We start from the raw sequence: 8,416 nt of genomic DNA, 5'->3' as shown, positions 1-8,416 counted from the left end.
AGTTGTTCCCTCAGAAATCTCATGGTGCTGCCACAACCACATGGGATTCTGGGTAGGCGCATGCAAATAAGGTCAACAATGATCACCTTTTGCCTCTATATCCACTTTATACATGGATCCCATGAAAGTAATTGCCCATTGTACAGGACAGCCTTTAGACAAAACTCGGGAAGATGTGCAATAGCTGATGAGTCCCATTAAGGATGAAACAGCTGTCCATGAGTGGTGATCTGGCACCATGAGATTTCTGAGGGAACAACAAGCCTCCTGGCTTGTCTGGTGTCTGTAGATGAGTGTTTAAAAATGCTTCTACATACCCCTAAATTTTAGTGGAAGGGTTTTCCATCACCTTTACCCACCATAACTTATGTAATGGTTCCATAGTAAGAAATACCTCAACCTGCACCTAACACGTTTCTTCCACCATATGTGGACTTAATAGTAGTTGAGTTTTCAGTGGGCTTGGGGCACTTATAAACACAACTCCCACTGGAAACAATCAAAGTTACAGCTGAATAAAATAAGAAATTAAAAAAATGTGTTGAGGTGTTGTCTACCAAAACAATTCCATGTAAATAAATACATTCTTTTTGTGAGTAACAGTGCACCTCCTACACAAAAATATTTGGGTATATTGTAAGCTTAATTAATGAGATATTATGCAACAGACCTAGTCAAATAGTACATTAATTCCTACAAATGTGCATTGTTATAATCTCCAATATATACTTAGTTTTCAGGAGACTATTCCATCACAGTACTTAATGCACACAGCGTGAATTTCTCCAAATCAAGTGACCTTTTTGTGAGATGACAAATATGTATGACAGTATGATATCTAGTGTATGTTACATTACCAAACAGTTTTTAATGTTAATCAATGTTGTATAAAATAAAATACTCACCTCTAATATATCTGTCCCCACATCAGGCAGTATAATGTACATACTCATGCTCTTTGATTCTCCATAGGGGAGTTCAAGGACCCTTACGTTGTCTTCACTTATGTTGCGTGTATTAAACTTTGCTTTCATGGACATCATCTCTACCGTTACCTGTTCATTCTAAAATAACACAAAACACAAATAATATTAGACGTTTTAATCTATACATTTAATTAAGTATATGCTTGTTTTAATGTGCAGTGTGCACTGAATTCCATTGATAATTCCCAAGTAATAACACATATCAGTTTTGATTTACTTGGTGATCAACAGGGACAGAAATTATTTAAAATAAATGAGATGCAATATTTATAAAGCCACTGTAGTCAACATATATAAAGTTACTAAGAGGTTTGTGGAGCAGATGTTATAATTAGTACTGGGGGAAGCTTCATAATGCATGTGTCAGGTAAAAGGCTAGGCTGACCAAAAGACAATGACAAGGAAAAGTATAGTTTAAGATTTACAGCAAGTAGAAAAATATAGGCGTGTGTGGACTTTATCTACCATTACATTCTAAGTTTTAAAATGTCAGATAAATATATATATATATATATTTCACTTTGTTACTATATTTCTATATAAGAACCCCAGTTCACTTAACTGTGGATAGGCTGTGCACCTGCTCATCTCATTATGTCCAAAATGTGCTTTAATAAAAATGATTCACCAAGTAATCAAAAACATAAAGTTAACGAAAAACATGAATAAGCTGTCTAAAACTAATATTGTCTATATTAAAAACGACACCAGTCTTCAAGATATTGATATTTTCATCTTTAATTTTAATGGGGTTAAATAAATCACCCCTTTATTCACTTCACTGAAATTCCCTTATGAATAACTACACTTTGGAACTTCTAGCCAAAAACAGTATAACAGTATACAGTGCAATATTACCATAAATGTTATTACTTACGTTTCTTAAAGTAAATGAAGCATTCACTGTATTACTACGTTGAAACCTTGCAGTCCAGTTTGCAGAAAGATATATAGCATTTGTCACAACAGATACTGTGTCAGATGATACTGAGCCAGAGGGCAATAAGTCTTGAATTAAACCTATTGTGCAAAATTAGATCTATAATACATTAATTAATTATTATTGATTTTAACTATCATTCATTTGTTGGTGTTTATGTGCTTGGTGACTATAGCCATATCAATGAATCTTTTAAGCAACGAATTGATATCGATTTCTCAGTATGTATTATATTTATATGAGAAGAACCGCGTCTGTATAATACTTATAAGCATGGAGCCCTTTACCTAATGTATTGGTTAATCTTAGTCTCCCAATTCAAGCTTTGTCACACTCTTTGAATGTACGTACTGTAAGACGCATTGGGTAAATTGTTTGTGCTATATAAATGAAAGATAATACATTGTGTTGAATTTGATGGACTTGGGTCTTCTTTCAACCTAAACTACAATGTTACTATGTTACTATATTACGTTTGCGTAAAATATTTTAAGCAAATTAAAAAAATAAAGTGTAATGAGCAGAAGCATATAGTTCAGGATGATACCCAAAGGGTTGCTGCCTTGTGGTTGCCTCCCACAAAGCCCAGCAGCTGCCATCTGTCCCCTGAGTATATGGAATAAAACGTTAGTTTTTACCTTTTGTCTGTTGTTGTATTAAGCTATTGATGTGTTGACGAACTCCTTCACTGTCTCCAAGAAAGTTTACATTTTCTGGTTCTACATTATACCAGAAGCTAACATTTTGTAAGAAAGACTGAAAGCAAAAGAAAACATAGATGTGTTAGTTGTATTCAAATCATTATCATAGATGTCCGGGGGGTGCAAAAGGGGGCACTTGACCCTTTCTGAAAATCCAAAAAGGGCCACTGGAGAGGCAGTAGATGAGGAAGAAGCACTAGACTGTTTGAAATACAGACATAGAGGCATAAAAACACCTGGTAGTCAGCAAAAAAAAGGTTTTATTTATTTCTCTACACCCTTCTGCTGTCTTCTTCCAGCTGGTCTCCTCCCCTTTACTCTGTTAGCTGCTCCTTCACAGACACAGAGTCCCCACATGGCAGAGAGAGAGAATGCTACACTACACAACACAATATTAGCTTTTCTTGACTGAAACCCCCATAATGTGGAGCCAGCAATAGTAGGAATAGTAGCTGGTAACTGTAGATTGGGCTACAATAATTATACAGTATCTACAATCTGCGTCTACAATAATAATATCCTTACATTAAGGATAGGAAACGTCTGTTCAACAAACAATCCATTTGCAATACTGAGTATGTACTCTTGAGATGAAAGAGAAGTGAAGAGTTCCTTAAATCTGGGATGAACATCTCTAATGTTATCTAGATGAAGAATCTGAAAAACAACGAACATGTTATTAGCACTTCAGTTATAGTAAAATATCCTTGAATAATTTCTCTTGGTGTGGTTATCAAATATGTTAGTTCGAATAGTTTTTCAACCCTGCTTTATTTTATTGAGCCATTAATTCCAGGAGAAATCAGTCCTTTATGGCCATATTTTTTGATAAATGGCATCTATATTGGTGAAAGTACTATGTTCTAGGATCATTGTCTTTGAAATGTATTGTTGCAGACAAAAAAAACACAAGAACTTGTGATTTTAAACGGTATCTGCAAAAGTCCATGTATGGTAAAATGCTATTTTATCTAACATTGTCTTTGAATGGAGCTCATATTTTTTATTTCACAGTAATATATATTGGTACACCACTTGATGTCTGAGGAATTAGATTGTTGCATTTAATTCTAGTTTAATGAAATTAGCAGGTAAGTACATTGTTCTTACCTTTTTCATCTGGGTTTCAGTTGTATTCCTTGCTCCAATAGAGGCCATTGCCAAAGCAACGAATATACTGAATGATGATATGGCCAGATTCTGATCAATGACAACATTTTTCACGATGTCAGCTGTGAACTGATTGTTTGCCACAGAGATGGCTTCCATGGTGACAAATCTGAATCAAAGAAGAAAGGATTGAATGAAAACAGTAATTCTAAAATTAAAAGCTCATTGTATGTAATTTTGAACAGAAGCGATGTGTTTTCAATTGACTTGTGCATGTGGATTCGTACAAACATGCAAAACAAAGTTTTGCCAAATTCATGCGTTTTTCTAAATCTTCAGTAATGAGGAGGGCCCCCAAATGAAACAGGCGAAAACAAACACAAAACCTAATTTATCCCCTTCTTGTATGGTGGGCTGAGCGGTTCTGTGACGAACCTGGTACATCATCCCAAAAAATGCCCCCATGTCACCACAATCGTGGTGATCGCGGCGGCGCTGCTGTCTCCCCAGGTGTCTGGGCAGACCAGCACAGCCCAGAGCCTTTGCTCACTCCCACGATCGCATTTTCAGCTGCCAAAGACAGCTTTAAGGAAGAGGGTTGTGTGTATTTCCCTGCAGCCTGATCGCTCCATGAAAGCGACACTGCAGCATTCACCCCTTCAATGCCGCAAAAAAGAGTCCACACAAACTCCTCCCCAGAGTCACAGTGTGGAGACCAGCCCCAACCCCAGAGCGATCGGGCAGTGTTAACCCCTTCAATACCGCAATGGTATATGACACCATCGCGGCATTGCAGGGGTTCATATTTGTCCCCACAAGCTTGTGGGGACTAAATATCAGTCAATGCTGTGCTCCTACTTTATTTAAAAAAACATGGGGAAAAAAAACAACACTGACCTGAAAGTCAAGGGTGCTTCCAGGTCAATTGCTGTAAGTTAAGTTTTTAACTTCTGCAGAGCCAATCAAAAGTGGGCTGATGATGATCAGATCACTCCTGGCCAATTGGAGTGATCTGATCATTATGGCAGCCCCTGGATGACCCTGCCCTAGAAAGAGAGAAGGGTCATCTAAGGTAATAATGACCCCCCTCACAAATTATTGATAAAAAATACATAATTATTACCTGATCACTTAAAATGTCACTGATTATTGATTGGCCTCCCTGATCAATTTCAGTGGCCTAAACTTGTCACTTACAGGTGATCTGATAAAAAAAATATTTAAAACAAGTTACAAAATTAGAATGCGCATGTCCCAGCTTTGACTCCGCAATATCTGGGAAACATTACTTATCTATGCATGCAGGGTATTGCTGTACTCGGAGCATGTTACTGAACACAAATCAATACCTATTTTGTTCTTTCAAACATCTGCTCTAAAGAATAAACATGGTGAAACTGCAAAGTGGATGTGAAGAATGTTTTCTTTTTTTGTTAGACTAACTTTGGAAGGCACTGGTGTGGAATCAGCTGCATGGACCTAACTAGATTCCATGAGCTGTCTAATTTTTGGAAATATATAGTTTTAGGGGGGTAAAATGAAATATGGGACCTCTACTGTGTCTCAAATGAGACCTGGACCCAGCAAACTAATCTGTCAAAATTCCTGGTTTGAAAACTGAAATGCGCATGTTCCAATTTTGAAACCGCAGTGCCGAAGAGACATGCCCTACCCATGTGTGTGGGGTATTCCTGTACTCGGGGGGGTGTTTCTGAATACAAATCACAAGTTGTTTCAGTAATTTTATGTAGCCAGGGAAAACATTTTACTGAAATACTGTGTTTGGATAGAATGGATTTGTTAAATGAAAAAAAGAATACTACAATGGTCAAATCAAAAATTTTAAAATGTCCCTAGTAAAATACTTTGGGATGTCATCTTTCAAAAAACATATACTTTTGTTTAGCAGTTTTTTTGGTTTAATAAATCTGACAGTTACTGCTTATTAAGTATTAGCAAATGCATACTCCATAGGGAACAATCGAGGACAGGATACTCAAAGCTATAGTTTTTTTTATAAATTCTCCGTTTATTGAGCTGTGCATAGTAAAAACAACAGATTGCAGCAAGCTGCAGCAAGGATGAACACAAGTGGTACAGTCATAACATAGCATACAATGATCCGCGTGACCGCGTTACAGCCAGAGAGCAACACAAACATCACTCATAGGAGGCAAAATAGCAGAGAATGCGAATGGTAGGCACAATGAAGATTACAGACAAATGCCTAGGTTACAATGTCAATTCAAGAAACATGTTAAACACATTGCATGAAAACCATCCCCAGTAATCAGAGGTACGCAGAGATGTGTGAGACAAAAAAGTGAACATCCTGCACAGCAAGAACAACCAAATTGAGGTAAGGTTTCGGAGAAACATGGCTCAACAATAAAACAAAAAAGGAACCCGTAAGTTACCTTCATAACAAACATAGAAAAAAAAAAGGGGGAATAAAGGGAAAGGAAGGAAAGGCGACGCGCGTGTGACAGTGTTAACAGCCATCCAAAGTAAAACATATGTAATGTATAACATAAGAGGCCTGTGTATAAGGACGCGGCATGAAAAGAAGGGCCCCGGGAGGGCTGGAGAGCCAGCTCAAACCATGGGGGAGCCTATTCAGCTAAGCGTCTCAGGGAACCTTGGGGAGGACGTAAGGTCTCTCCACCAAAACCAGCGTCTATTATATTGGAATTCTTTTCCCTGAGAGGTCCAGACTAATTCCTCCATGTGTGAGATAAAGCTCATCTTGCTAAGCCAGATGTGAATAGGGGGGGGGTCCTTCTTCCGCCAGAAGAGTGGGATGACTGCCTTGGCTGCGCTGAGTATGTGATAAGTGACTGAATTTTTATATGTAGCGACGAAAAGAGGGATGTGATGTAGCAGGGCTGCCTCTGGGGTCAGGGTAAAAGATGGGTCGGTCACTTCCCGAAGTACCCGTTCCACAATCTTCCAGTAAGGTACGACACGTGGGCACTCCCACCAAATATGAAGGAAGGTCCCCGGTCCCCCTTCACACCTCCAGCAGACGTCAGGAACCGCCCGGAGGAATCTGTGTAAATCATGAGGGACACGGTACCATCTGATAAGCAACTTGTAGGAGGCTTCCTGAATTTTAATACCTAAGGCCCCCTTGTGTATTAACCTAATAATTTTGTCCCAATCCTCTTCGGAAGAAATATGAGGGAGGTCGCGCTCCCAAAAGGCAAGAAAGTATGGCTTAGACTTAGCGTCTAAAGCAAGTAGCATGGAGTAGAGTATGGACATCAAATGCGGTGGTTCAGAGGTTGTTGAGCAAATCTGTTCAAAGTCCGTCAAGGGTCTGCAGTAGTCAAGGCGTCGAGGTAGGGAAGTTATGAAGTGTGAGAGTTGGAGGTAGAGAAAGTTGTCCAGTGCGCGAGGGGGGCGAGGACCCAGTAGCTCCCTCATAGGTTTCACAGCGTTGCCCGCATAGGCGTGGTGAAAACGTAAAGCTCCCGCGGGTGTGAGTGAGAACCGCGACATCTGGCCTGCGATACAACCGGGCGGGAAGGCCGGGTTGTCAGATAGAGGGTAAAGGGGGCTAGGAAAAGATAATAGCTGGCCCTTAGAGGCGTATCTTATAGTGGGGTGTTTAATAGGCCGAGAACGGCCAGGCACGATTGGTAACCATGGGTAAATATGTATAGGAAGGGGGAGCATCTCCTCCAGCAGGACCCACTGTTTGGGAGAACGAATCGACCACTCAATCACCCGTCGTAAGTGGGCCGCATGATAATATAATTCCAGATGTGGGACCCCCAGACCCCCGGTAAGTTTAGGTCGAGGTGGGAGAAAGCAAGGCGGTGCGAGCCAGATGACCAAATATATTTCAGAAAAGTCTGATGGCATCGTTTAAAATAAGATTGAGAAATAAAAATCGGTAAAGTGTGGAACAGGTAGAGGAATCGCGGTAGGATGTTCATTTTAATCACTGAAACCCTCCCGAACCATGAAATGTGCGGGAAGGACCTGCGGCGCAAATGCCGTGACACCCTATCCAAAAGGGGGAGGAAGTTCAAGGAGAATAGTAAAGAAAGGTCTTCCGGGATTATTAATCCTAAAAATTTAAAATTAGTATCACACCATTTAATGGGGAAGCGAAGGCCAAGAGAATGTTTGACAGAGGTTGGAACCAGCACCCCTAGTATTTCAGATTTTTCTAAATTAATTTTATAGTTGGAAAATGTTTGATAGGTCTCAAGCTCACTAAGAAAGTGAGGAAGAGACGTCTCGGGATCCGTTAATATACCTAACATATCGTCCGCGAATAATGCTAAGCGGTGCTCAACACCCCGAACTCTAACCCCCTTAATATCAGGATTGGCGCGGATGGTGTTGGCCAAAGGCTCCATAGCTATGATGAAAAGAAGGGGAGAGAGGGGGCATCCCTGGTGAGTGCCATTAGATAGGGTGATAGACTCCGACAGGGACCTGTTGACTCGGATACAGGTACATCAGCCGCGCTACGTATAGTGAATCGGTCAGTGCCCTTGCGAACCATCAAAGAAAAAGGGAAGCCCCACTGGTAAGGAATAGCAGCTTCACGCAGGGCCGAGGTTAGAGGGCGCAGGATACGGCGATATTGTAAAGTGATAGGGGATAAGTCAGGGAACACCTGGATGGCATGGCCTTCCCACTCCAAAGAGCCGGCTCTGCGGCAT

Source organism: Sceloporus occidentalis, unplaced genomic scaffold, assembly GCF_023333645.1.
Source record: "Sceloporus occidentalis isolate IW3139 unplaced genomic scaffold, rSceOcc1.0.p SCAF_186, whole genome shotgun sequence".
NCBI lineage: Eukaryota > Metazoa > Chordata > Lepidosauria > Squamata > Phrynosomatidae > Sceloporus > Sceloporus occidentalis.
The sequence above is the reverse complement of the archived record's forward strand: the minus strand, read 5'-3'. Positions refer to the sequence as shown.